General features: G+C 41.9%; 5 long non-coding RNA genes across 11 annotated transcripts in view; 2 read left to right on the top strand and 3 right to left on the bottom strand.

The window, feature by feature from the left end:
* LOC148645359 (uncharacterized) overlaps nt 1-24,165 on the top strand; it is a 27,140-nt gene extending 2,975 nt beyond the window's left edge. For 3 of the 6 annotated variants that reach the window (XR_015928353.1, XR_015928350.1, XR_015928348.1), the window contains 7 exons: nt 802-899; nt 2,016-2,471; nt 2,820-3,033; nt 5,026-5,181; nt 5,320-5,404; nt 5,606-5,659; nt 6,121-6,368. This is a non-coding gene — a long non-coding RNA (uncharacterized LOC148645359). Of the gene's footprint in view, nt 1-801; nt 900-2,015; nt 2,472-2,819; nt 3,034-5,025; nt 5,182-5,319; nt 5,405-5,605; nt 5,660-6,120; nt 6,369-23,744 lie in introns of those variants that run through there. The other 3 variants (XR_015928351.1, XR_015928352.1, XR_015928349.1) reach the window with 3 other exon arrangements.
* On the bottom strand, nt 7,084-27,900 carry LOC148645357 (uncharacterized). 2 transcript variants are annotated; one of them, XR_015928355.1, is made up of 5 exons: nt 27,498-27,900; nt 8,651-8,781; nt 8,092-8,143; nt 7,889-7,939; nt 7,084-7,360 (listed from the first exon to the last, which is right to left on the bottom strand). It is a non-coding gene; the product is annotated as an uncharacterized LOC148645357 (long non-coding RNA). The 2 variants fall into 2 exon arrangements; XR_015928354.1 differs by lacking the exon at nt 27,498-27,900 and adding an exon at nt 9,700-10,939.
* On the bottom strand, nt 19,921-20,551 carry LOC148645361 (uncharacterized). The gene is made up of 2 exons (XR_015928357.1): nt 20,479-20,551; nt 19,921-20,123 (listed from the first exon to the last, which is right to left on the bottom strand). It is a non-coding gene; the product is annotated as an uncharacterized LOC148645361 (long non-coding RNA).
* LOC148645360 (uncharacterized) lies at nt 20,514-22,997 on the top strand. The gene is made up of 3 exons (XR_015928356.1): nt 20,514-20,649; nt 22,616-22,771; nt 22,910-22,997. It is a non-coding gene; the product is annotated as an uncharacterized LOC148645360 (long non-coding RNA).
* Nucleotides 24,881-26,947, bottom strand: LOC148645358 (uncharacterized). Its single transcript, XR_015928362.1, has 3 exons — nt 25,889-26,947; nt 25,686-25,736; nt 24,881-25,157 (listed from the first exon to the last, which is right to left on the bottom strand). It is a non-coding gene; the product is annotated as an uncharacterized LOC148645358 (long non-coding RNA).

Genomic DNA, 27,900 nt, shown 5'->3' with positions numbered 1-27,900 from the left:
ATTTAGTTTACGTTGAATACTTATTACCTAAGAGCAACATGTTTTCAACTAAAGAGTTTTATCTGGGACTCGGTATTGCTAACAGGTAATTGTACATGCTCCTGCACTGACTACTGTACGAAGCATGTCGAGTCCAGACTAACCCCATGCAGATTTAGATGAGATAAAAGGTTATGAGCATGAATGGTATGATTTCAGGGCCACGTTGTCCTAAGAGAAACCCATCCCTGACACTTGCTGTTATTTTAGACAGCTTTAATTGGATTAGGCTTGTCTGGCAATTTGTTTTTATCACAGTTATTTAAGATAATATTTTACATACAGCTATATAATTGTTCATAGATAATGATTGAACAATACGATTTGTACTGATTCTATTTTCTTCTAGGCTTGAGCAACTGTCCCTCCTTGTGCTGACAACCCAATTCTACAGAAAACCTGTCATGAGTTGTTTTGTACTGTGGGAAATATATTTGTATCTGCAGTTAAATGTTGGTGTCTGTATATATACAGTATATATTAGTGCTCTGGGGCAGTGTAAAACTAGCCTGGGGAAGGCTAGTAACTATCTGAGTAACACAAAGGGGTGTTGGGCAGGTTGTTGTCCTTTTCGTGTGTGAAACCTAAAACTTTTAGGCTCATAATGATTTTCAATATCAATTATTATACATGAAACAGACATTAAATGGTTACATAGTAGTTTTGGTTCTACAGTAGGTAGCCTTGTATCACAGTGAAATCTGTTTTTATATTTGTTTATGGGGGAATGATTGTATTTCTATATTATATAACTCTCAACAGTGCTGACAATCAGGCCCTTCCCCTGAGTCCCTGAGCTGGGGGGATCATGAGGACCACCTGGACACTCAACACGGTCTGCAGTCTCACCTGCATGAGAGGTCATTCTGAACAGCAGGTTCTTACATCATTAAGAGGGAGGAATGATGCAGGGTTTTGTCTTTCAGGGGTTTAAAAGATATCACATTCCAAATTCTTTTAAGAAATGTTGATATGAAAACATTAAATAGAGTGATCATTATCACCCAATACACATTCTGTTTTCAGTAAATAGCTCTGCACCTGGAGTAACAAATGTTAAATGTTGTATCTCTTCATGTCTCTTGTTTTTCTAGGAATCAGTTGATTAGTGTTTCATGTTTTGTTTTGTGAAAAAAGGAAATGTAAACTAACTTTGTAAACAAACAAAGAACGGTTTTCCTTATGAAATGTCTTTTTCTGAGTAAACTTCCAGTTTCTTTCATTATGTCTACTGTATGTTGTGGCAGACTACAGAGATCTCAGAGACCTGGAAAGACATTAAGATTGATTTATATTTGATATGTTTTTGTCCTAAAGTAGTAAATAGTAAATATTTTAAAGAGGTGTTGAGCTGGATTCTGCTTCATGCACATTAAAAGTTAATTCCTTGAATATGTAAATATGCATGTATCTTAATCCTTACTAGTTAAATTGTCTTAGTTTTTTAGTCTGTTCTTAAAATGCCTCCATAAATGTGGAATGGTGTTCAGAGGTGTAGCATTGTGATGTAGATAGTGAGGGTGTGTGTTATAGCATCACACAAGTGCTAATTAACCATGTGATGCCCTTTCAGAGGAGAGGCTGCTCAGCTCATACAGGACTGTGATCATTTTTCTCATGGTGTGCTCAGCCACAGGAAAGCACACTAAACCCCTCGCTTATTTACATTCTCTCTCAAATTCTTGCCAATTACATGAAATTTCTACACAAAACTTTGCAATTAACATTGAGACTCTTGTCTCTCCTGAGTTTCCAGTTTTGCAGGAGTCAAGCTGAACCTTCCAGCACTAGAGCTGCTCTTCCAGATCCTTATTAGTGCTGGACCCAGTCTGGACAAGAGCAATATTCACTTAGAGGGGGCTGTGATATTAGAAAATGCAAGTGTCGCTGAAGAACTATTTTATTAATAGGAATTGTGCTATCAAGCAGTTGCTTGTCCACTTGTGTACATTCAAGCAAGAGCTGGTGTTTTACAGGCAAGAAGCTTGTACAACGACTGCCATGGATAAAGATGAAGCGCCCTCAATTCATGACTGACAGCCACTCTGCAGCCTGCGCGGGCAAAGGAAACTTTGCAATTTACATTGGAGACTCATCTCTCCTCCGTTTTCAATTTCTCAGGAATCAAAATGCAAACGCAAGCCTGCACAGAAAACACACGTAGGCTCATTAAACAAACAGGAGGATGATCCCCTGTAGAGATACACTCTTCCTACATAAAAGTAACCACCCCAAGATACCCAAACACTTTGGTTTAAGAAAAAAAATCCAAGGACACGAGTTTATTGCAAAAACTGAACGAAACAGTACAGTCGTAACCCAGGCGGCTGTTATCCAGACGCTCCGGCGGCCCGCAGTCTGGAGCCCCGGGAGAGGAAACGCTCCAGTCAGGACAGCCGGCCGGAGAGACGGTGGGCACCTGGGACCGCGAGGTGAGACCGGCTGCTCTGCGGGCTCAGCTGCTGCTTGAACAGGGGAGAAAAAGCGTTTCTAATATATGACGTAATCGAAAATTCTGGCCTCTCGCCTTAGCCTATACAAAAGGTAGCACCACTTTTGGAAAGCAAAAATAAGGTTTATTCGCAGGGAGGTGTTCAACGGGGCGAAACCGTGTTTTACCCGTACTGACCATTTCCCCGTGATATTTCCCCCCACCCTCAGATTAAGTGAGCGCAGCTGTGGGTTCTTCACTATCTACTGCTTTGCCATACTGAGAGAAGTCAATTGGTCCTGGGATTTCTCCGACTACAAACACAAAGCTCTCTCTTTAAACCCGAAAGCAAGAGGCTCTGCAAGCAGAGTGCAGACCGGTTGGATTCTCACCTTCGAACTGACCGCTCATCTGTCCGGTTTCACGCCACACGGGAGCTCTGCGCTTCGGCGTCCAGGCTGTTGTAGAGGACAGGAAGGCCGGGGAGCTGGAGAGAAGGAACTAGGGAATAAGACACCTGCTGAAACACCACTAACAGACCTGAGCAAGCATTAAAGATACAGGTAGCCATTTTAAATAGTAGCAACAACCATCTGTTCCATATCGCCTGTTGATACGAAAGCTGTTGGTTTAGTTTGAGTTCAAAGTCTCTTTGAAAGCCAAAAAGCATTTTCTAAAATCCAGTTAATGGTCGTCTTTTTAATTATTCTGAAGCTCTATTGCCTTTTCTCGTTTCATTTTGAACTGTTCCCATCCAAATAGGAAGAAAACGTGTCCGACACTCTGCTGCTCAAATAAAGCGAAATATCCCGAGATTATTTTCCTGCACCTACAAAGCAGCTATTTAAGGACAAAGACTCACTACTGCAGACAGAACAATTTTTAAAGGAGACTAATTGAAGGCGGATAAAGATTAATCACACCTGGCTCTGGACCGTTAATTAATTTGAAATGTGTAAAACACGGATTGGATTCTGGAGTTGGCATGGATCCCTTTAGTCTTTCCGACAAGTAATTGGATTCAATCCTATTCCATACTTTTAACTACACCGCTGATGAAATAACCTTATTGAAACTTTAATTGAGGATTTACGATTTGTTTTCAGTTTAATTCAAAATACTGTATTCATCTCCATCTATCGTCATCAGGAAAAGGTTAGAAGTTAGCGACAACAGTGTTTCAGAATTCCCGTCTTTTGGCTTTGGGTCAAGCAGTAAGAATTATACTGTTAGTGTTTGACAGTCAGTCTCACCTGTGATTACTGTACTGTGATTACTGTACTGTACGTCACTCATTGACCGTGATTCCCTTTTCACTGTAGAACCTGTGTATACAGTGTATAATACGATATAGACGTTTAATGACTTTTTTAATTAATAAAAATGAATTTGCATCTCTCTCTTAGAGATGACACTTATGAGTTAATATAAAACTCTGCTTCCACTAGTTTATTGTCAGCTGTCGGATATTCATAAACAACAATTTCATTACCTGCACTGTGCACTTGACTACAATAACTTTCACTTATTATAGTACATGAAATAATAGCGTCTCTCATAGTAATAATAAGAAGCGATGTGATGCCCCATTGATTGCAAAACTAGTTATGACATCCTTGTCACTGTTCTGTTTTCTATGCATACACCAGTTCACTTTCTATTTACATCCTTGGCTTTTGATTTTTAAATCTTCAATCTTTAAGCTCCTATGTTGAACCTTGTCAAACGCCCATGGAAATATAAATATACTGTCGTGACACCTGCTGTTTTTAAGGAACTAAAGGGATACTCTGCCCAAACACCAGCTGGGGTATAAAACATTTAGACCAATTTAATCGTCCATGTAGTTTTATTAAAGTTGTCTTTAGAATTATTACAGACATTTAAAAAAAATAACGTCTGGTGATAGAGCAAACAGGGGAAACCGCCTCGTCTCGGGACTGTGATTTGGCTTTGGTCTGAATAAGAGGTGTACATGGCCGGTATTCTGCATGGCCGGCCTGGTGGCTCTGCGGGCTAAACCATCGGACACGTCTAAAGTTCAGAGAGCAGATCGACTCCCGGAGAGTCTTGAGTTAAAGTCGAGCCCCGAGCCTCCCCGTCAGTCTGAGACCTAATCCCCGGTCTGAGACCTAATCCCCGGGTGAAGCTCTCATGCTGTTGGGGTGAGTTTGTAGAAGGGGATGTTCTCTACCACGCCGGCCGTTTTGGGGGGCTCCATTTTCGGGGCCTTCCAAAACAGGGCAAATGGGGGGTTTAAGTCCTTTATAAATGCGTAATTCGGAAGTCAATTCTAAAAAGCAGCCCCTTATACCACTGAGACACCTGCAGGACAGGTGTGGCACTAGCAGTGAAAGAGAGGTGCAGTCCTAACTAGGAGCGACAGGGGTCTCTCTCCAGCACATTTCTCTTGATTCGACCAGCTGGCCGCAAGCTAAACGAGTCCAGCAAACAGACTCGTAGGGGAATGCTACTGTGTTAGGTTGTCTGAAAATCTTCAGCCGTTTTATACTTTATGTATGATTTGGTGAGTTCAAGTTTCTTTTGATCTTCAGTAGCGTGAGTGCTGAGCCCTTGTAACCGAGTGCACAGCTGTCATTCAGGAGCCGAGCCCGCCCCCAGAGTGTCCTTCCTCAGCGGACACGCCCCGTCCGCCTGTTCCACAGGTGCGCCCGGCAAGATGGCAGCGGGGTGAGTTTCTGCGTCGTGAGGTGCGTTTGCGTTTTATTTCTATTTTTCTTATTTTAAATGCAAAAAGTCAAATTTCACTTTGAATACAGTTAGACATAAATGTATTGTTGTTGCAACTTTTGTTAATTGGTTTTGTTTCTCTTTAAATTGTGTTTTAGGACGCCGAAAAGAGTCTCCTGCTCGTTTGAGCGTGCTCTCGACGTTTTAAAAGTTTGCATTCAGCGTTCTTGTACTACATTTCATGTAAGCATATATCTTTTTAAATATGGTATATCTAGCTCTTCTTTTAACGAAAAAAACTGTAATTTGTCTTCAAACATGTGCTGTAAAGTCAGTAGCTGTGTAATCTCTACTCTTCGGATTCGGACTATAATAACGCAGAATTGATAAAATGTTGTAAAGATTAAACCGACTAATTCGTAAGTTTTTTTTTAATTTCTCCAGGTAACAAAAGGATTTGAAGAACGGACCTCCACTTATGAAAGAGTTTTTTCCAAGGTAAGTTCTGTCCCTACCTTGCGCTACACTATTTGTGTAACTCGATAAAACAACACGTATTTCCCAGCATTTTAACAAAAGAACAGTTTTCTACCAACTTAATCACTTCTTTTCGTTTCATGGTGCTTTTGTGGAGTAAACTCTAAGGCGCTGGTTCTTTTTTATGATACTTTTATTCATCTATTGAATTCATTGTGTAAAGATGGATAATAGCAACAAAGTTTATCGGTGGTTTTCAAGGCCGAGTTTATTTGAATATTATACACGCTGTTACCTGGACTTGTATTTACAAGTAGCATTGGATTTCTATGTGGCCGAACGTATTTTCTAAATAATGGAGTAGTGGGACTGAGATGTATTGGTTTTTTCCCATGGTTTATTGTTCAATTTGAATGCTTTTAAATTTCTTTATTTACAAGTCCGATATCCCGTTAATTTGCTCCTTTTTCTTTTGCCTTCAGTTCTGCGGCTCCTGGTTCTCTGCGCTCCGACGATCTCCTTTCCAGCTCCACTCCAGCAACTCGACGAACGTTGGCCAAGTTCTTCTAGACAATGTGTGCTTTTTGTTACATTTGATTTTTGTTACCAGTGGCTTGATCTGTAATGTCCCGATTCAGTGCTGTATTTTATTCTTGACCTGCATGTTTTCTGTTGACTGCTGCTGTTGTATGTGCTGTGAATTCTGCAATAAAAACTCGATTTCATTGTCTGCATTGTCCTGTATTTTCGAAGGTGTGAAGTGTTGTCTTGCGGCGTGCGCCACGCACCGCAAGGCGACAACCCATCGCACTGACCTGGAAAAGTGCGAGGACGCCCGCCTTTTTAGATAGTCTGGGGGGAATAGGGTCCCTAGGAGGGAGCGTGGGTCTAGCCCTGGGGGGAGGAGAAGGGAGGATAGCTCTAGCCAAGCCCCCTCACTCCCAGCAGGAGGGGAAGGCAGGCTGGAGATGGCCTCGGCCCGAGAGAGAGGAGGCACCCAGGGCGGACTCAGCCTATCAGTCACAGCTTGCAACTGACAGTCTCCTAAGTCCACACCCCAGGAGACCTGCCTCTCTGCAGGGACCAAAGCCACCACCAACCTGCCATCCTCTCCTACCGGGAGCGAGTGGGCTTAGCTAGAGCTGCGGTCAATCAGCCAGCCCCCGCCTACCCCTCTCCAATGAGGGGGGGTGGGCGAGGCTCGGCTTGATTGCTACCACACCCCGAGAAAAACCCCAGATACTAAGTTTTTTGGCGGGAAAATCTGGACACGCTTAAAAAGGGGGTAGCCTTTGACCTTTTTAAGTCAAAAAGCGATAGGGGGTCCCCTTGCGGCCACAAACTGTTAGCAAAATCTCTCCGCCAAAAAACTCACCAACACCGGGGGTTTTCAGGGCCAAGGGGCTACAGAACTCTGCACAAGAAATCAAAGAACAAAATCAAGATTCAATCAACAATTTATTGAGCGAAAATGGCATACAAAACAAAGCATTACAATACGTCGGATGCACAGGCTTCAAAGTGAAAATAAACATGCATTTCAATTACAAAGTGTCAAAGCACGGCTACATTAACGCTAAATAGTGTTACAAGTCAACAGAGTAAGAAAACATTTGCAAACAACTACAAGCAAAGATACAGAAACACACAGCACGTTACTGTTTCTCCGAGTTATCAGTCGAGGCAGCGACCGGAATGAAGACTGGAACTTCGTTGCATTTCCTGTAAAATAACATAAATCAGTATTAACTTTCGGTTACAAACAGGATCTCGAATTTATCCTAGCTACTTCGATCGAGTTTCTGAACTGATTCACACGTTCAAAAGATACAGTAGCAATAAAGCGATTAGCCTGGTGCAACAGAGTGTTCTGTTCAACAAGGTATAGAAGCAGTTACATTTAAAGTGTGAATACCGGAACACAATACAGCTCCAGTGTGTCGATTAGAGAAAAGCACATTCTTTTTACTAAAACAAGTTCGTAAATGCACGAACAATTAATCCATATTGTGATGCATTTTGGAAGCTAAAACGGCTTCTAACGAATTTGTATTATGCGCATTAAAAAAAGCGACATTGATCGCAGTTTTAGCAGAAAATGATGCTATAAATAGCAGGCCTACAGTGTTGTCGGGTCAAAACCATTTCTGCCCTGGAAAAATCTAGTATCGCCTAGTTTGAGTCCTCTTCTGACAACTGTAGTGTACTTCAATACGATACGTGTAAACGAATAAAAAGCTTTATACTTACATAGATAATTTCAGCAGCTGAGCCAAGTCCGTCCTGCCCGAAGACACCAAACTGGAAACACAAGAACACAAGTATTTAGATTATTTAAAGAGAATTTAAACTACGTTTTCTTAGTAGTAAACGACGTTTTCACCAGGGCAGAGAGCATAGAATATATCTCAATAAGACAGGTGTAAAGAAATGAATAAAATGCTTGTACTTACGTTTATTCTTCCATTAAGTGCGAGTCATGTCCAGCCCAAAGACACTACTGAACTGAAAACACAAAAACAACACGGTTTAAAGACCATTGAAACTAAAAAGCATTAGTTGCAAAGGAAATTTTATACCAAAAATATAAGAACAATCTCTAGACATTCTGGAAAACAATGGGGAAAAAAAACTTTAAATTCTAAGTTGGCTACTGTTTGTTCGGATGAATGCGCACGCTTGGTTTTGTGAACAAAGTTCACCAAGTTTTTGAAAAAGATTACAATACGGATAATCGACGTTTTAATTCTGCTAAAACGGTGTTTTTCTTCGATGTAAAAGGAATACACACGTTGTGTGTGTACACAAGGGGCTTTTTAAAAATAAGTGAAGCGCTGCAAACTAAAAAAAATAAAAATTGCCGGTAAAATGCTATTTAGCTCCCAAAGAAAATACTATTTTAGCCTTTTCATCTGCGACGTTAAGACAACATAATTACATGAGTTACATTTAATATACATTCAAATAAAGGAAAAATAGAAAATAATCGTAAAAGACGCGGAACAAACTCACTCAGCTCCGCTCTCTCCAGCAGAACCTGGCGCACAGGTGCGTGGGGCGTGGCCTGCGAGAGATGTCATTCGAGTGGGCGTGGCCACAGTCTGACGGTGCAGGTCGCTTTTTTTCTTGGCTCCACCTGAAAACTTGTTAAAGATATCGAGCATGTTTACAGAAGACCCCATGAGCTACAAGTTCCAAAATCTTTTTTTCCCCACAGCCTACTGAGTAATCACAGTGCGTTTATTCCTTATTAGTATCTGAAAGCCGCATGATGTGAATGAAAGGATTTAGAAACATGCAGGCGAGCTGTGGGCTCTAAAGTTCTCTGCAGGACACTTACTGTTCTATAACCTGATCTATCTTAACTCTGCATCAAGAAGTCAGATTTTTCATGTGTGAACGTTTATCATGCACTCAATTTACCACCTTTCTACTTCTAATTAGTCATGCAGCTGATGTGTTCATGCAATAAGTTACAAGAACATGAGAAAGTTCAAATGAGAGGACAGTATTTGATCCATGTAGCCCTTTTGGTTACTGATATCAGTTTGATTGGATAGTCTCATGTAGCCATTGCTTAAAAGTAAAGAGGCTGTTGGTTTCAACAAAATGGCTGGATTGCTTGTGCCACTCTCCCACAACTCTTTGTGTAAAGAAGTTATAAATACACTTCACCTTGACATCCTTTCATGTTTCGCTAGGTTCATGTTAAAGTAGTCCACACTGTATTACTGCAACTTATTTTTTTCAACCGGTTAACTGCAGTAGCTAATTTACTTGTTAGGATGATGTTGAACACTAGTTTACTGGACTGAAGTATATATAACATTCAAAAAATGAAAAATTCTCAACCTCAGTGCAACCCCTTTCTAATCTTTAAACCCTCCCCTAAGCATTACAACTAGATAAAAGATCAGGAAAGCTGGAGTTTACAAATGAGGAGGTGGAAGAATATTTGTAAGAACCCACAGCGACCCAAGACACCAGGAGGAGCTGGAGACGATGGCTTTACTCGTTAAACCAGACGGATCCACCAATGCTTTTGAAGAGTCAGAACCTACCTGGCAGGAGATGAACCATTTCTTAAGGAGGTCTAGAGCAGGATCAGCACCAGAGCCAAATGGTGTCCAGTAGAAGACTCCCAAGTACTGCGAGAGGCTCAGGCGCAGACTCTGGGAGCTGGTGAAAGCAGCAGGGAGGAAGAACTCAGTCAAGGAAAGCTGGCTGATTGCAAAGAGGTGTGTGAGGCCATGAGGGTAGTGGCTGCCACTATGGACATCTCAGGCTCCGAGTCTACAATTCGCTGATGCCTCTGTCCTCTCTGATCTCCTCTGAGATCACGCCTCAGGTCCCTCACATCACCAGGCTCTTCACTCATGGTGTCCTGAGCTCAATGAGCTTCACCTCCGGCTCTCACCCTCTGGCTAGTCCTTTTCAGGGAGAAGCAGTGGAACTCAGACTCAGCTCACTCATTACACCCAGTCTCCAGCTCCTCACTGTCGGGCTGAGACTTGACACACTCATGTTAGAACCACACAGCCCCTCAGTGCCTCACTCTCGTGTCCGAGGCTGTGCACACACAGCTGCCTGCACACCTTTCCTGTGCCCAGTCACCACTGCCAACTACCTCCACCCCCAGTGGAGCTTTAGCTCCCTCTCACTCTCATTCACAGCAGACTTACTGCACAGCCCTGTTCTCACACTCAACAGGCTGCTCTGTCTCTAAATAATCTCATCTTTCACACCAGACAATTCCCTCCAGGATAGCTGCTCTCACTCCATCCCTTCGATGTTCTTCTCCACAGTCTCCTCTGACACTGTTGCTCTCATGTCTCTCCCCTCATCAGGGTTTCTTCAACTGCAGCCACTTCTCTGCTCTCACATCCGGCAGACCTGTTCTTTCCAGCTCTTATTATTAGACACAGCTCTGACCTGGTGACTCTCACTGCTGTGCCTCAGCCTGCATGTTAACAGGAGACCTGTTCTCCTCTGGACTGCCACTAACTCAGGACTGACATCCTGCTTCAACTCTCCCAGGGACGTTTTCAGCCTGATCTAATAATCACGCCTCCAGCTGAATCTCCTGAGCGTCCAGATGCTCTTCAGCTGTGGTCACAAAGTAATATGTAGTTCTCTGTTGAGAGCTCCACCTGCCTGCCAAACACACCCCATATGACAACACATGTGCTTCATACCAAAAGAGCAGAACTCAACAAACCACAAGCACTTCAAAAACATTTCACTTCTTAATGCAGGTGGAATTTGTTTCACAATTTTGGCAAGTAGGCTAACTAGGCTGTTTATGAACAACAATTCTATTAATGCATCTCTACAACAGAGTGGCGTTCCAGGAGTGACTAGATGCCAGGAACATGCTGGCACCATTTCTAAGACCTCAGGAAGTGCAAAGCAAAAGGACCTTGGTTATGGTTAGATCTAGCTAATGCCTGTGGAGTTACACTGTATCTCACCAGCTGGTTGTCACCATTTTTTACTACTTTGTTCCTGGAAGGTTTTAAGAGCGACATCATCTTTTGATCTATAGACATACACAACACAGGAGCCCTGAACTGACAGTGCCCTGGGGCATCAGGGTAAAGGAGGCACATGAGTGAAAACTCAGGGAATATCAGTCCCTCATCCTCAAGTGTCAGAGAAATGGATGGAGAGTATGGAATCTCCCACCTGATGCTGGCTGTAGAGGTTTTGTGGGACAGTCACTTTGGAGAGGCCTGGGGCTGCTTGGTGTCAAACAAGCAGCAAAGAGAAAGTTTGTGACCAAGGTCAGTAAGCAAGTAAGTGCAGTATCCAGATGGATCTGGATGACAAGGAGTGAGCTTTGGCTGTAGGGAGACAGACCTGAGCAGTGGATCTCAGTAACAACACATGTGCCATAAACAATCCAGTGAATCTCAGAGAAAATGAGGGTTATATGTCTTCACACCCCTGTGTTAGTTTATTGTAAATGCTCCTCTGGCAGGGATTACACTAACAAGACATGTCTTGCGACTTTCTGGCCCTTTTGAGAGGGGATATGTGACCATTTTGGTTCATAGTCCATCTCCCATCCCTGAATTGTTCAAACTGGTAGAAGCAGTAAGAGCAGTTAATTAATAATGGGTTGTGCCTAAAACAATTATTTTTAGGGGAAGAAAAAATTACAGAAATCAAGGGATGAAACTGAAAACTGATAGGAGCTAGGGTTCTTTGAGTACATGAGGAGAAGCCAAAACCTTAAGCAGACACAAACAAAATGTTATTTCGGACTCTGCTGGTGATTCAAAAAGTCACCCTGCTAGTTTTTTAAGTGCCTGCTTACCAAACCACCAGACCAATTCTCAGTGCAAAGGGAAGGAAGCTGTTCCATGGGAAAAAAAAATGTTAAAGATCATCAGCCAATACAGGGCATCAAAAAATTGATGGTTAATTCTGTCTCAATGTAATCCCTCAAGCTCCTTAGTTAACTCAAATGTCAACACTTTTATCAATAATTTTTATTTTTTTTAATACGGGATTTGCAATGGGTCTGCAGCACTGACTTTCTCCTTTGAGAAACCTCAGCTGAGAACACTATTCCAATCATAGCAGACATGGACAAGTGTTCTGACGGAGGAAGAGGAATACTGTGTAGGGATGCAGAAGTGGTTTAAGAGTTCATCACAAATCTGTATATGTATAAGGAATATGTATAAGCAATTACTAAATCATTATCTTTCTCTATTAAATGATTTCTGAAATAGATTGAGGTATGGTGAAATGTTTTGGAACTAATAATGTTCAAGGAAAATTGATTAAAGCAATGTTGCACTGTCCCTAGAAGGCTTATGTAGGATCCTTACATTTTGGCTCAAACCCAAGATGGCTTCTGAGCAGGCAGGGATCTGGAAGCAGGTGTGCGTTATTGAGCTGGACACACCTGGCCGTTCCACATGAGGATTTAGGGCTTTTGGGATAGGTTCCCATGGAATTAGCCCAGCCCCCGTAATTAATGAAGAGGCTTATAAAAGTGAAGTCTGGGAGGTAAACATTCAGATTGTGCTTTGAATTGGAGAGGAACATGAGAAGTATTCAGTGTGATGTTTGCCCATGCTCATGTGGCTCTGGATCAAAGGATCAGCCTAACAACCCAGTCCTTTTGTGCTAAAGGCTGCTTCCTCACAGCAGTATCTCCACTGGACAGTGATGTAAACCATCCTTCAATGTTGGTAATGATCTGGGTGAGGTTGAGCATGCTCTCCATGCTTGGGAGTCCAATGTGTGACTGGCCTGGGTACGAGTGTCCAGTGTGTGGCGTCAGGACTTGGTCATGTAATCTTTCCTTTCAAGACACGCAGGAGAGGTGTGCTCTTGGTATCTTTTTTTTTTTTTTCCCCCACTAATGAAAAGAGCCCTGTTGATCACATGGGAAGAATAGAGGTGTGCTGGGAAGCCTTTTTCTTCTGCCCTGGGAAGAATGGAGACTGGCAACTGAAGCTCTCCAGCAGGAAGGGGAGATCCTCAGCACTGCATCTGTGATGTGGAACCAAGATCTGTGGTTTGTATGGGGCTCCTCTGACCTTCTGTCATGTCCTTGATCCTGCTCTTGTAACATCTGTGTCATGTCTGTACAATAAAGCCAAGGTGTCACTGGAAGTCTCGTGTACAGCCATTAACTTTGAACTCTGTCCTCTGTTGTGGTGCTAATGGTAAGTCCCCGATGCCTTATTGAACTGAAGATCAGTTCCTTCATGGGTAGCTTTCATTGGGCTACAATGTAATGTGGAAGGAAATTGCTGTATCTTCTCATGTACTGTTCAGTTTTAAGAGATGAATGGCACCTTGCACTAACCAAGGAGCTTCAGTTGTCACACCTGTAAAGCAAGTCTCTGCCTATTTAATCTGTGCAATTGCAGAAGAAGGCATCTATAGACCTCATCCTGAAACACCAATTAAAGTGGTCTTACAGGTCCTCCACTATTTACCTAGGAGCACTGGGGAGAGAGTGCAGTTACATAAATTGATCACTCGCTGACAGGAGCTCCTTTAAGGGTTCTCAATTTGTTGTGACTCCTTCAGAATTTTACATCACCTTGAGGGTTGGTCCAGGTCCTTAAATGACCTTTTACTAGGCAAGTATGGAACCTGCAGAGCTCAGCCTCCCACAAAATGGGGTTGAGAGAGTCTCTGCTTAATCTAGAGCATATTGGGTTTTGTTACTACAGTGCAGTGAGAGAACATCTTTTGTTGATTTATTTAATATGGGTACAGGGCACAGTTACCATTCTACATCAGTTATTTTGTACAGCTGCTTCAACATTGTGGAGGGGAGTTGGGGGCAGGCATGTAATTAGTTGGTTATTTACTGTTGGTACAGAAAGCAGGGAATTCCACGAAGCTTGCATTAGTGTCGCATATGCAGATATGTCTCCGAAATAGACTGTGCAACCAGAGCTGTACCTTTACATTTCAGGATCTTAAACTCTTGTGTTCAGAACGGTTTCATCCTACTGCAGTTATTTCACTACTGCACAAGGCTCAGTCCTCTTTTGTAGGTGGTGTTTGACATATTGGCAGGGATTCAGTTTATCCATCATGTAAATGCAACAGTACCTGGTGACATGCACCATCAGGCCCTCTACCAGTTAGAGGAAAAGAGAAATTAAATTAATGAAAAACAAGCCTAGGTTGTCTAGACCGCTATGAATTTATCCAGGACTCCAAGGTTAACATCCCTACACTGGAATCTTTATAGACCTTACTTAAACATCCAAATGATTGAACCTCTTTGAGCAAGGGGTAAGATGGAAGAGCACCTCCTACAGGTCTCTCCCACCCACCCACTCGCAGTGACAGTCTGGATTTCCAGCTTCTCTACCAGTCTTGAGTAGGCTCAGATTTGCTTAATGTGAGATCACGCTACAAGGTAGTAACACTGTTTTTTAGAAACCAGAGCCACACTGTCAACTGGGGGCTGGAGCACCTCTATATCCTATTGGTCAGCTGTTCATGTACCAAGGAGCTGTTTCTATTGCAAGCTGTATTATTGGTCAATAAGAGGAGGCATCTATTCAATTCCTATTGGCCAGACGTGGGGAGCTGAGAAGCCAATCAGATCATTTTCTAGATGACGATCTTCATACACTCCTCTCAGAAACCGGATAAGTTCTTAAAAGTACAGAACTGGTAGGATTACAGAAAGTCACAATTGTATAAATTTAAATAGAAGGCATTTTTCTATCCTCTGAATCTTATTTACATCTTCATTAATATTCTTTGGATTATAATGACCACAAATGAGTTAGAGCAGAGCTCTTACTATAAGTATCATGTTTGACAACAGAATCTACCTACAGCATAATAAATGTTGTGTTTGATGTAGATGTATATAAGTTTATCATATGTCTATTGTATGGTGTTTATTCTGACTGCTGTGGGTGTTGTTTTTATGCAAACGCATTGGTTGCGGTTTGACTGCTTAAAGAGCCTTGAGTTGTGTGTTACAGTGACCGGGAGGTGTGGCCACCATACTGTGTCCATATAGCGCTTAATTGTAACAGTTTGGGACACAGTGTTACTGTGGTCACTGAAGCAGGAGACGATTTTTATTGACTAATTATAAATCATGTAAATATAGTGAAAACTATGTAAAAAGTATGTCATTTAAAAGTTATTAAATGTTTAAAAGTAATAAAATTTGACAGTGCTATCGCCTACACTTGAGGCAGGCTTTGACTTTCATGCAGAATTTTTACAATTTGAACAGGCCAGTAGACTTGTAAAGATGATACAGCCACCATTCAAACACAAAACACAACATGAAGAAAACCCAGACTCTCCTGTATCAGGAAGTCTGAGCATAGCTTGACCTGGACATCCATGCAGAATGCCAAGTTTACACCAAGAGTGTGTGAGATGAGAGATGAAAAAATGTAGGAATCCCTATATCTGTGACAGTGCGGACTTTCTAATGAGAGAAACTGAAACACGTTAGTGTTCACTTGCTAATGAGAGGACTCTCTCCAGTTTTAATCAAGAGTGTGTTTGTATTATGGATTATTTCAGACCTGAAGGCATCTTCTTCTGGGAAGGAGAGATCCTGCACACTGAGCTAGTTGGAGGACACAGCTGCCACAATGCAGGTAGGAGTATCTCTGCTCTGCCAGGACACAGCCTGTGTTTTACAGTCCAGGCTCTTTTGCACAAAGCACCTGTCAAATGTAAAGCACTTTGTAAAATACCAGTTCTTCCCTCATGTTTTCTAGTCTGTCAGTGTCATGTGTGTCACTGTCCTTCTCAAGCAGTTTTTGGACATGAACTGGGTTCACTAAGTATCATTCTGTCCACTTGCTTCACTGGAAGAATGTGTGAATGTTTATTGATGGAAGATAAACTTTTGGTGTTTGATTTCACATCACTTTGTTCTGAGCTATGAATTTCTGTTTGTATAACTTTTGTGATGCCACCACGGGCACTGCACTGATTGGGAGGTACTTTAAGAAGATTTTGCTCAGACTTTTGATCTCATTAAGGTGGCGGAACTGAAGTACTGCAACATAAAACACTGCAATGATGATAGAAGTGGAACGAAACAGAGGAGCACTCATAACTGCAGGCCATATAAATCAAACCCAGAGATGACAGAGAATAGAAACTGAAGCCAAACTACAGCTGACTGGATTTGGTGAGTACATGATTTCCCATTTGGAAAAGAACATAGAGAACGTGTTGGAAGACAACAGGAAAACAAAGACTTTCTATTAAATAAACCATAGCAAAACAAAGAAAAGGCAGGGGAAGAAGAACAAAGAAAAGGGTAAAGAAATAATCAAGACCAGATAGTATAAGATAAAAGAAGTAAAAAACAGACAGATCTACAATCCTTTAACTCACCAGATCTGGAACTCCTGTCTGTTTCTTTATGACCTCGCTACCTGCCATGGGAGTTTGGGCAGGCGTTTGCAACTCCTCTGTAGATTTCTCCTGATGCCGATTATAAAACTGCCTCAGAAATTAATTTTGGGAGATTTCAATGGTTGTTTGCTTAAGTCAGTTCTCCCTAATGATGATCAGTCTGTAAAAGGCTACACAAGAGGTTCTAGAACGTTAGATCCCTGTTATGGTAACATTAAGAATGTCTGTAAAGTTCATATCAAACCACCAACATGATGATCTGATCTAATCCAAAAAGAAAGAGCAGGAATTCAAAGCTGTGATAGATTGAGAGGGGAAAGTGATTCAGAGGAAGATATAGGAAGAATTGAAACAGGCTAAAAGAGATGATAAATCCAAGGTGGAGAAACTAATGAATAGAAATAATGTACAGGAGGCGTGGTGTAGGATCTTAACCATGATTGGCCAGATGCCCCTAAGTAATGTGTGCTTGCTTCAGCACCACCCCCGGGAAATGAACTGAGAACCAGGAGAACCTACTACTGTAACATCTAAACAAGTGGAGTGCGTGTTTTTTGTGTTTTAAGGACTCAAAAATGAACGTGCCTGGAAAATCTGGAAAGCAATACTTTGCAGAAATGAACAAGTCATGAAGAGCTTAGTCCTGTACTTTCTAAATTATTCCAAAAGTCACTGGACAGATATACAGTTCTGAGTTTGTGGAAGACATCTGCATAACTATATCTTAAACATCTATAACCTGTTAAGTTCAAAAATTTTTACGTCCAGTTACATTGTACATTACAGTTTAGTGACTATAGGTTTATGAGCTCTTGATGTGCAAGACAAATTCTCTTAGAGGCAATAAAGGTTAATTCATTCAGTGAAGTCATAATAGTCTTTAGAAGGGACTGAACGAGGATGAGAAAAAAGGGAAAGTTAAAATGGGCTTAACAAGCACACAGTTACTTTTTGAATTCAAGGAGGGAGGTTTATTTTGTACGGGTAAGAAGACATAGTTGGATCTATTTTTGAGGGAGAAAATGGAAAGATTTATTTTTTACTTTGAGAAGAAATGTAGTTTTTCATATGGGTACATTATTTGTTTTCCAGGGTGTTTGGGAGAGAAGTTGCTCTGTGTTTGTTTGTTTTATTTGATCAGGGTAGACCTGTGTTTTTAACTGTTATTTGCCTAAGGTGTGTTCTGGTCTGGTTCTGATCGACCCGACAGATGACTGAAACCCCCACGGCATCACACTTTCATTTAGTTTACATGGAATATCTACTACCTAAGAGCAACGTGTTTCAATCTGAGATTTAGCTTTTCTCGATTTTGAATAGAAAGCCTGACATTACTTTCACTTTCCTATTTTCTCAGCAACAGTCTGGCCTCCCGGGGTCTCCTGTTGAATTCGCTCTCTGCCTGTTCTCACTCCTCCAGCTGGTCTGTGGAGAGCGAGCAGCTGCGACAGGTCACCCCTGAGGCTGGAGGAAGGGCTCTCCTGTGGGTGAAGTGTCCTGGGCTCCTGTGGGGTGAACAGTACTTCATCAGCACAGCTGATCTTAAGGTCTTCTGTAACTGAAGGGATTGATTTGTGTTTATTTTACTTTAGCGACTTCCCAAGATTTCATTCGTGGTGGTGTTTTGTTATTCACATGTTTTTAAACAGTGTACGAGTAGGTGGCACTCTTCCCTGTGGCCCATAATTTCCATACCAAAGCCCCAGTATATATTAGTGCTCTGGGGTAGTGTAAAACTAGCTTGGGGAAGGCCAGTAACTATCTGAGTAACACAAAGGGGTGTTGGGCAGGTTAACCTTTACTTATGTGAAACTGACTGATTTTTAGGCTCATAATGATTTTCAATATCAATTATATATACACCAAACAGACATGAAATGGTTACACAGCAGTTTGTTTCTACAGTAAGTAGCCTTGTCTCATAGTGAAATCTGTTTTCATATCTGTTGATGGAAGAATGATTATATCTTCAGTGATTTCTGATTGTATTTCTCAACTCTCAACAGTGCTGACGATCACAGGCCTTTCCCCTGCGTCCCTGAGCTGGGGGGATCACGAGGACACCTGGACACTCAACACGGTCTGCAGCCTCACCTGCATGAGAGGTCATTCTGAACAGCAGGTTCTTACATCATTAAGAGGTAGTTATGATGCAGGGGTTTGTCATTCAGGGGCTTAAAAGATATCACATTCCTAATTCTTTTAAGAAATGTTGATATGAAAACATAAAATAATAGAGTGATCATTTTATCACTCGATACACATTCTCTGTTTTCAGTAAATAGCTCTGCACTTTGAGTAACAAATGTTGAACGTTGTATCTCTTCATTTCTCGTTTTGTTTTGTTTTGTGAAAAAAAGGAAATGTAAACTAACTTTGTAAGCAAACAAAGAATGGTTTTCCTTATGAAAACCTGTCTTTTTCTGAGTAAACTTCCAGTTTCTTTTATGTCTATACTGTGGGGACTAGACAGATCTCTCCGAGACCTGGATAGACATTAAGATTGATTCACATTTGATATGTTTTTGTCCTAAAGTAGTAAACAGTTAATATTTTGGAGAGCTGTCAAGGTGGATTCTGCTTCCTGCAGATTAAAAGTTAATTCCTCAAATGTTCAAAATGTTTATTTTATAGTTAAACATTTGAAGAGTTTGAGTGTTTCTTCCTTTAAATATGTGTATCTCAATCTTTTGTTCTTTAGTCTGGCCTCAAAATGCCTCCATAAATATGGAATGGTGTGTGAAGAAGATAGTGAGAGTGTGTGTTATAGCACCAGACAAGTGTTCATTTACTATGTAATGCTCTTTCAGAGGACAGGCTGCTCTGCTCATACAGGACTATGATCGTTTTTTTGAGCACATGCTCCACCACGGGAAAGCACATTAAACCTCTCTGATGGGTTTACATTCTCTCTCAAATTCTTGCCAATTACATGAACTATCTACACAAAACACATTGTAGATAACATGGGATTCTCTCAAGTCTTCCATTTCTAAGGAATTAAGCTGCAAGCAGGACTAGAGCTGCTCTTCCAGATCCTTATTAGTACCAGACCCAGTCTGGACAAGAGCAATAGTCACTTAGAGGGGGCTGTGAAATTAAGAAAATGCAAGCATCGCTAAAGAATTATTTTACCAATAAGTTGTCCTATCACACACTTGCTTGTGCAGAGAGTGCATTCAAGCAACAGCTGGAGTTGTACAGGCAAGAAGCTTGTACAACAACTGCCATGGATGAAGATTAAACACCCTAAATTCAGGACTGACAGGCCCTCTGGGCAGCCTGCATGGGCAAAGGAAACACATGTAGGCTCATTAAACAAACAGGAGAATAATACCCTTTTGAGATGTGCTCTTCCTACATAAAGTGACCCCACCAAGATACCCAAACAATTTGGTTTAAGAAACAATCCAAGGACACCAGTTTATTGCAAAAATTGAACAAAAAGAAACAGCACAGGCGTAACCCGGTCGGCTATTATCCAGACGCTCTGGCGGCCCGCAGTCTGGAGCCCCGGGAGAGGAAACGCTCCAGTCAGGACAGCCGGCCGGAGAGACGGTGGGCACCTGGGACCGCGAGGTGAGACCGGCTGCTCCTTGAACAGGGGAGAAAAAGCGTTTTTAATACATATAGTCGCAAGTTTTGGCCTCTCGCCTTAGCCCATACAAAGGTAGCACCACTTTTGGAAAGCAAAAATAAGGTTTATTCGCAGGGAGGTGTTCAACGGAGCGAAACCGTGTTTTACCCGTACTGACCATTTCCCTGTGGTATTTCCCCCCACCCTCAGATTAAGTGAGCGCAGCTGTGGGCTTCTTCACTATCTACTGCGTTGCCATGCTGAGAAAGTCAGTTAGTATCTGGGATTTCTCCGACTACAAACACAAAGCTCTTTCTTTAAACCCGAAAGCAAGAGGCTCTGCAAGCAGAGTGCAGACCGGCTGGATTCTCACCTTCGAACTGACCGCTCATCTGTCCGGTTTCACGCCACACGGGAGCTCTGCGCTTCGGCGTCCAGGCTGTTGTAGAGGACAGGAAGGCCGGGGAGCTGGAGAGGAGGAACTAGGGAATAAGACACCTACTGAAACACCACTAACAGACCTGAGCAAGCATTAAAGATACAGGTAGTTATTTTAAATAGTAGCAACAAAGATCCGTTCCATTTCGCCTGTTAAAAGATAGGAAAGTTACTGGTTTAATTCGAGTTCAACGTCTCTTTGAAAGCCAGCAAATCTTTTGTAAAAATGCAGTTACTGGTCGCCTTCTTAATTATTTTGAAGCTCTGATGCCTTTTCTTGTTTCATTTTGAACTATTCCCATCTAAATAGGAAGACAACTTGTCCAACATTCTGCTACCCAAATAAAGCGATCGGTGCAAAGCCACTATTTAAGGACGAAGACGCAATACTGCTGCCAGAACAATTTTTAAGGGAGACTAATTGAAGGCGGATAAAGATTAATCACACCTGGCTCTGGACTGTTAATTAATTAGAAATGTGTAAAACATGGACTTGATCCTGGAGTTGGCATGGATCCCTCAGTCTTTCCGACAAGTAACTGGAGTCAATCCCATTCCATACGTTTAACTACACCGCTGATGAAATAACCTTATTAAAACTTTAATTGAGGATTTACGATTTGTTTTCAGTTTAATTCAAAATACTGTATTCATCTCCATCTGTCATCAATAGTAAGAGGTTAGAAGGTAGCTACACCCTTGCACGAGAAACAGTTTCAGAATTCCCGTCTTTTAGCTTTGGGTCAAGCGGTAAGAATTATACTGTTAGTGTTTGACAGTCAGTCTCACCTGTGATTACTGTACTGTACGTCACTCATTGACCGTGGTTCCCTTTTCACTGTAGAACCTGTGTATACAGTGTGTAATACGATATAGATTTTTAATGCCTTTTTGAAGTAATCAAAATGAATTTGCATCTCTTAGAGATTACACTTACAAATCTCCTAAACACCTGTCGCACACTGCTTCCACTAGTTTATTGTCAGCTGTCGGATATTCATAAACAACACTTTCATTACCTGCACTGTGCACTTGACTACAATAACTTTCACGTATTATAGTACATGAAATAATAGCGTCTCTCATAGTAATAATAAGAAGCGATGTGATGCCCCATTGATTGCAAAACTAACTTTTACATCCTATTCACTGTTCTGTTTTCAATGAATACACCAGTTCACTTTCTAGTTACATGCATGGCTTTTTATTTTCAAATCTTTAATCTTTAAACTGTGTGGAACCTTGTCAAACACCCATGGAAATATAAATATACTATGTCGTGACACCTACTGTTCTTAAGGAACTAAATGGATATTCTGCCCGGACACCAGCTGGAGTATAAAACATTTAAACCAATTTAATCGTCCATGTAGTTTTTGTTTAAGATGTCTTCAGAATCATTACAGACATTACAGAATCATTACAGACAAACAGGGGAACCACCTTGTCTTGGAACTGTGACTTGACTTTAGTCTGAATAAGAGATGTACATGGCCGGTGTTCTGCGTGGCCGGCCTGGTGGCTCCGCGGGCTGAACCATCGGACACGTCTAAAGTTCAGAGAGCAGATCGACTCCCGGAGAGTCATGTGAGTTAAAGTCGAGCCCCGAGCCTCCCCGTCAGTCTGAGATCTAATTCCCGGTCTGAGACCTAATCCCCGGGTGAAGCTCTCATGCTGTCGGGGTGAGTTTGTAGAAGGGGATGTTCTCTACCACGCCGGCCGTTTTGGGGGGCTCCATTTTCGGGGCCTTCCAAAACAGGGCAAATGGGGGGTTTAAGTCCTTTATAAATGCGTAATTCGGAATTCAATTCTAAAAAGCAGCCCCTTATACCACTGTGACATCTGCAGGATAGGTGTGGCACTACAAGTGAAAGAGAGGTGCAGTCCTAACTAGGAGCGACAGGGGTCTCTCTCCAGCACATTTCTCTTGATTCGACCAGCTGGCTGCAAGCTAAATGAGTCCGGCGAACAGCTTTGTAGGAGAATGTCAATGTATTCGGTTGTCTGAAAATCTTCAGCCGTTATATACTTTATGTATGATTTGGTGAGTTCAAGTTTCTTTTTATCTTCAGTAGCGTGAGTGCTGAGCCCTTGTAACCGAGCGCACAGCTGTCATTCAGGAGCCGAGCCCGCCCCCAGAGTGACCTTCCTCAGCGGACACGCCCCGTCCGCCTGTTCCACAGGTGCGCCCGGCAAGATGGCAGCGGGGTGAGTTTCTGCGGCGTGAGGTGCGTTTGCGTTTTATTTCTATTTTTCTTATTTTAAATGCAAAAAGTCAAATTTCACTTTGAATACAGTTAGACAAAAATGTATTGTTGTTGCGACATTTGTTAATTCATTTTGTTTTTGTTTAATTTGTGTTTAAGGACGCCGAAATGAGTCTTCTGTTTGAGCGTGCTCTCGAAGTTTTATAAGTCTGCATTCAGCGTTCTTATACTACCTTTCTTGTAAGTATGTTTTGTAAGAAAGACCATATCTGTTTCTTTTAACGAAAAAAGGTTGTAGTTAACCTTCAAACATTTGCTTTCTAAAGTCAGCAGCTGTGAAATCTCCGCTTTTCGGATTCGGGCTGTAATAACGCTTACCGCTCAGAAATGATAAAACATTGTAAAGGTTTAATTTACTAATTCGTGTTTTTTTTTATTTCTTCAGGCGACAAAAGCATTTCAAGAACGGGCCTCCAGTTATGAAAAATGTTTTTTCCCCAGGTAAGTTCTATTCTTACCTTTCTTTGTACTATTTATATTTAAATATGTCGATAAGACAACACGTGTTTTCCAACATTTTAACGCCAGAATGGGTTTATACTGACTATATAACTTTTCCTGTCATTGTGCTTTTCTTGAATATAAATTGAAACTAAGGCGCTGGGTAAAGAAGGATAATACAAAAAATATTTGCACGATGGTTTTCAATACGGGGAGCTAAATCGAATATGATACACGATATAAGTGGTATTTGATCTTAAATTTAAAAGAAACAAATTAAAAATGAATTGTCTATGTGGCTAAACGTGTTTTTTAAATCCTGAAGTAGTGGGACTGGGATGTATCTGATTTTGTTCCTGAAGTTGCCTATTGGTTTGTTACTGAATTTGAGCATGTTTGTATAACTATCAGTTAAAAGACTTCAGAACTTCAAGTGAATCGATTCTGCAAGTCCGATATCTTGTTAACTTGCTCCTTTTTCTTTTGCCTTCAGTTCTGCGGCTCCTGCTTCTCTGCTCTCCGACGATCTCCTTTCCAGCTCCACTCCAGCAACTCGACGAGCGTTGGCAGGTTCTTCTCGACAATGTGTGCTTTTTCTTGCATTTGATTTTTGTTACCAGTGGTTTGATCTGTAATGTCCCGATTCAGTGCTGTAATTTATTCTTGACCTGCATGTTTTCTGTTGACTGCTGTTATTGTATGTGCTGCGGCTCCTGGTTCTCGGCGCTCCGACGATCTCCGGCAATTTTTTCTTGACAATGTGTGCTTTTTCTTGCATTTGATTTGTTACCAGTACCTTGATCTGTAATGTCCCGATTCAGTGCTGTATTTTATTCTTGACCTGCATGTTTTCTGTTGACTGCTGCTGTTGTATTTGCTGTGAATTCTGCAATAAAAACTCTCGTTTCATTGTCTGCATTGTCCTGTATTTTCGAAGGTGTGAAGTGTTGTCTTGCGGCGTGCGCCACGCACCGCAAGGCGACAACCCATCGCACTGACCTGGAAAAGTGCGAGGACGCCCGCCTTTTTAGATAGTCTGGGGGGAATAGGGTCCCTAGGAGGGAGCGTGGGTCTAGCCCTGGGGGGAGGAGAAGGGAGGATAGCTCTAGCCAAGCCCCCTCACTCCCAGCAGGAGGGGAAGGCAGGCTGGAGATGGCCTCGGCCCGAGAGAGAGGAGGCACCCAGGGCGGACTCAGCCTATCAGTCACAGCTTGCAACTGACAGTTTTCTAAGTCCACACCCCAGGAGACCTGCCTCTCTGCAGGGACCAAAGCCACCACCAACCTGCCATCCTCTCCTACCGGGAGCGAGTGGGCTTAGCTAGAGCTGCGGTCAATCAGCCAGCCCCCGCCTACCCCTCTCCAATGAGGGGGGGTGGGCGAGGCTCGGCTTGATTGCTACCACACCCCGAGAAAAACCCCAGATACTAAGTTTTTTGGCGGGAAAATCTGGACACGCTTAAAAAGGGGGTAGCCTTTGACCTTTTTAAGTCAAAAAGCGATAGGGGGTCCCCTTGCGGCCACAAACTGTTAGCAAAATCTCTCCGCCAAAAAACTCACCAACACCGGGGGTTTTCAGGGCCAAGGGGCTACAGAACTCTGCACAAGAAATCAAAGAACAAAATCAAGATTCAATCAACAATTTATTGAGCGAAAATGGCATACAAAACAAAGCATTACAATACGTCGGATGCACAGGCTTCAAAGTGAAAATAAACATGCATTTCAATTACAAAGTGTCAAAGCACGGCTACATTAACGCTAAATAGTGTTACAAGTCAACAGAGTAAGAAAACATTTGCAAACAACTACAAGCAAAGATACAGAAACACACAGCACGTTACTGTTTCTCCGAGTTATCAGTCGAGGCAGCGACCGGAATGAAGACTGGAACTTCGTTGCATTTCCTGTAAAATAACATAAATCAGTATTAACTTTCGGTTACAAACAGGATCTCGAATTTATCCTAGCTACTTCGATCGAGTTTCTGAACTGATTCACACGTTCAAAAGATACAGTAGCAATAAAGCGATTAGCCTGGTGCAACAGAGTGTTCTGTTCAACAAGGTATAGAAGCAGTTACATTTAAAGTGTGAATACAGGAACACAATACAGCTACAGTGTGTCGATTAGAGAAAAGCACATTCTTTTTACTAAAACAAGTTCGTAAATGCACGAACAATTAATCCATATTGTGATGCATTTTGGAAGCTAAAACGGCTTCTAACGAATTTGTATTATGCGCATTAAAAAAAGCGACATTGATCGCAGTTTTAGTAGAAAATGATGCTATAAATAGCCGGCCTACAGTGTTGTCGGGTCAAAACCATTTCTGCCCTGGAGAAATCTAGTATCGCCTAGTTTGAGTCCTCTTCTGACAACTGTAGTGTACTTCAATACGATACGTGTAAACGAATAAAAAGCTTTATACTTACAGAGATAATTTCAGCAGCTGAGCCAAGTCCGTCCTGCCCGAAGACACCAAACTGGAAACACGAGAACACAAGTATTTAGATTATTTAAAGAGAATTTAAACTACGTTTTCTTAGTAGTAAACGACGTTTTCACCAGGGCAGAGAGCATAGAATATATCTCAATAAGACAGGTGTAAAGAAATGAATAAAATGCTTGTACTTACGTTTATTCTTCCATTAAGTGCGAGTCATGTCCAGCCCAAAGACACTACTGAACTGAAAACACAAAAACAACACGGTTTAAAGACCATTGAAACTAAAAAGCATTAGTTGCAAAGGAAATTTTATACCAAAAATATAAGAACAATCTCTAGACATTCTGGAAAACAATGGGGAAAAAAAACTTTAAATTCTAGGTTGGCTACTGTTTGTTCGGATGAATGCGCACGCTTGGTTTTGTGAACAAAGTTCACCAAGTTTTTGAAAAAGATTACAATACGGATAATCGACGTTTTAATTCTGCTAAAACGGTGTTTTTCTTCGATGTAAAAGGAATACACACGTTGTGTGTGTACACAAGGGGCTTTTTAAAAATAAGTGAAGCGCTGCAAACTAAAAAAAAATAAAAACTGCCGGTAAAATGCTATTTAGCTCCCAAAGAAAATACTATTTTAGCCTTTTCATCTGCGACGTTAAGACAACAATCTTACATGAGTTAAATTTAATATACATTCAAATAAAGGAAAAATAAAAAAGAATCGTAAAAGACGCGGAACAAACGCACTCAGCTCCGCTCTCTCCAGCAGAACCTGGCGCACAGGTGCGCGGGGCGTGGCCTGCGAGAGATGTCACTCGAGTGGGCGTGGCCACAGACTGACGGTGCAGGTCGCTTTTTTTCTTGGCTCCACCTGAAAACTTGTTAAAGATATCGAGCATGTTTACAGAAGTCTCCATGAGTTACAAGTTCCAAAATCTTTTTTTCCCCACAGCCTACTGAGTAATCACAGTGCGTTTATTCCTTATTAGTATCTGAAAGCCGCATGATGTGAATGAAATAATGTAGCAATATGCAGGCCAGCTGTGGGCTCTAAAGTTCTCTGCAGGACACTTACTGTTCTATAACCTGATCTATCTTAACTCTGCACCAAGAAGTCAGATTTTTCATGTGTGAACGTTTATCATGCACTCAATTTACCACCTTTCTACTTCTAATTAGTCATGCAGCTGATGTGTTCATGCAATAAGTTACAAGAACATGAGAAAGTTCAAATGAGAGGACAGTATTTGATCCACGTAGCCCTTTTGGTTACTGATATCAGTTTGATTGGATAGTCTCATACAGCCACTGCTTAAAAGTAAAGAGGCTGTTGGTTTCAACAAAATGGCTGGATTGCTTGTGTCACTCTCCCACAACTCTTTGTGTAAAGAAGTTATAAATACACTTCACCTTGACATCCTTTCATGTTTCACTAGGTTCATGTCAAAGTAGTCCACACTGTATTACTGCAACTTATTTTTTTCAACCGGTTAACTGCAGTAGCTAATTTACTTGTTAGGATGATGTTCAACACTAGTTTACTGGACTGAAGTATATATAACATTCAAAAAATGAAAAATTCTCAACCTCAGTGCAACCCCTTTCTAATCTTTAAACCCTCCCCTAAGCTTTACAAATAGATAAAAGATCAGGAAAGCTGGAGTTTACAAAAGAGGAAGTGGAAGAAGATTTGTAAGAACCCACAGCGACCCCAGAGACCAGGAGAAACTGGAGACGATGGCTTTACTCGTTAAACCAGACAGACCCACCACTGTTTTTGAAGAGTCAGGACCTACCTGGCGGGAGATGAACCATTTCCTAAGGAGGTCTAGAGCAGGATCAGCACCAGAGCCAAATGGTGTCCAGTAGAAGACTCCCAAGTACGGCGAGAGGCTCAGGCGCAGACTCTGGGAGCTGGTGAAAGCAGAAGGGAGGAAGATCTCAGTCAAGGAAAGCTGGCTGATTGCAAAGAGGTGTGTGAGGCCATGAGGGTAGTGGCTGCCACTATGGACATCTCAGGCTCAGAGTCTACAATTTGCTGATGCCTCTGTCCTCTCTGATCTCCTCTGAGATCACGCCTCAGGTCCCTCACATCACCAGGCTCTTCACTCGTGGTGTCCTGAGCTCAATGAGCTTCACCCCCGGCTCTCACCCTCTGGCTAGTCCTTGTCAGGGAGAAGCAGTGGAACGCCCTTGAAT

The sequence above is a fragment of the Lepisosteus platostomus genome, chromosome 19 (genome assembly GCF_059453375.1).
Source record: "Lepisosteus platostomus isolate fLepPlt1 chromosome 19, fLepPlt1.hap1, whole genome shotgun sequence".
Taxonomy (NCBI): domain Eukaryota; kingdom Metazoa; phylum Chordata; class Actinopteri; order Semionotiformes; family Lepisosteidae; genus Lepisosteus; species Lepisosteus platostomus.
Note: the sequence above shows the minus strand (reverse complement) of the source record. Positions and strands in the feature narration are given on the sequence as shown.